We start from the raw sequence: 1,838 nt of genomic DNA on the forward strand, positions 1-1,838 counted from the left end.
TATGTAATCATTAAAAATCTTTATTCTATCTCCTGATTCATTTTTTTAATTAAACTTAATCTCAGTCACATATTTTATTATTCATTTAATTAAATGTGTGGTCCATATTGAGTTCTTAAATTTCTTACAACTTATCAAGTTTTAAAAATATCATCCCCTATATACATACACACACGCGCGCGCACACACACACACACACATATATACTTTTTTAGAGTTCTTAAAAGATACAAACCTTATATGTGTGTGTGTGTGTGTGTGTGTGTGTGTGTGTGTGTGTGAATTATATGCTTAAGTTCAGGCAAGAAATGATATTAGTGCGAGAAATGAATATGAGGCACTAGTTTTATTTTAGGTTTTAAATCCTTAAAATAAATGAAAAAGATGTTAAAGCAATAATAAATGTATTTCTTATCTTCAATTAATACAAATAATATAATCATAATAAATCTCTTTCTAATTAAAATATCTAACTAATTTAACTATAATAATTAAAAAGATAAAAACATTAATTTAGTTTATTTATTTATTTACGCCCACTCCATTTTATCCAACAAAAATACAGTTTATTCATATAATATTATTTCTTTATATTAAAAAATAATTTCTTTCCACTTAATTTATTAGCATATATTAACGCGTAATTTTTAACAATAAATATTAAAACATAATATGTTTTTTTTTTCAATTGATATAACTAGAAAAATTATTGTTATAAATAATAATTAAAAAAATATCATACAAATGTATCCATTAAATATAAATAATAAATATACAGCCTATACAAAATTATATAGCCTAAACTTGTTCCGAGCAACAAAAACGTATAACATACAAAAAAACATACAATTTACATATGTAATTCGACATCAACAAATATATAAACTACACAAAGATACACATATCATATACGTCTGTAGGTTATATGTTTTCTTATTCTTAGAACAAGTGTATGTTATATGTTTTTGTGTAGGTTGTATATTTTTATTGACAGTTAATGCAAACATATGTAAGATAGTTTTTTTGTATTATTAATCACATTGTAACTACGTGTTGATGGATATTGATATGTTGTGCTGAAAGAAATTGGTTTTGAATAGAAAGAAATTTTAATGTATGAAAAAAATGGATTTGTGTAGGATAAATTTTTCATGTGTAAGCTATGTGTTTTCGTGTACGTGTGTATTTTATTGATGATGAATTTTGCGTTTAGGTTATATGTTTTCCGTGTGTAGGTTATATGTTTTCTTATTCTTAGAACAAGTGTATGTTTTTATGTATGTTGTATATGTTTTTGTTGATATTTAATGCAAACATGTGTAAAATAGTTGTTTTTGTATTATTCATCACAGTGTACCTACGTGTTGATGGATATTAATATATTGACTTGAAAGAAATTGGGTTTGAATAAAAAGAAATTTTAATGTATGAATAAATTGTACTTATGTAGGATAAAAATTCAAGAGACAAAAAAAAGTTATAAAAATAAATGAATTCTTAATATTTTTGAATTATAATAATTTGATTATTTATATTAATTGAATAACTAACTATTATGGTTTGTTAGTTATATTAAATGAAGAAAGATAATGCATTTATACTTTCTTCATTTATATTTAAGCATTTAAAACCTATAATAAAACTATTAGCCCATATTCATTTCTCGCATTTCTTTCAGTAATATCATTTCTCGCCTGAATAATCCCCTACACACACGCGCGCACACATACACACACAATTACACAAGTCGGCCATATTTATTATGATTTACTCTTAAAATACTACATGCGTGTAAGCAAACATATACAGTGACGGATCCATGAATTATTTTCAGGTGA

The sequence above is a fragment of the Bidens hawaiensis genome, unplaced genomic scaffold (assembly GCF_021521415.1).
Source record: "Bidens hawaiensis isolate Kalapana, Puna unplaced genomic scaffold, B.hawaiensis_p1.1 tig00020023_1, whole genome shotgun sequence".
In the NCBI taxonomy this organism is placed as follows: domain Eukaryota; kingdom Viridiplantae; phylum Streptophyta; class Magnoliopsida; order Asterales; family Asteraceae; genus Bidens; species Bidens hawaiensis.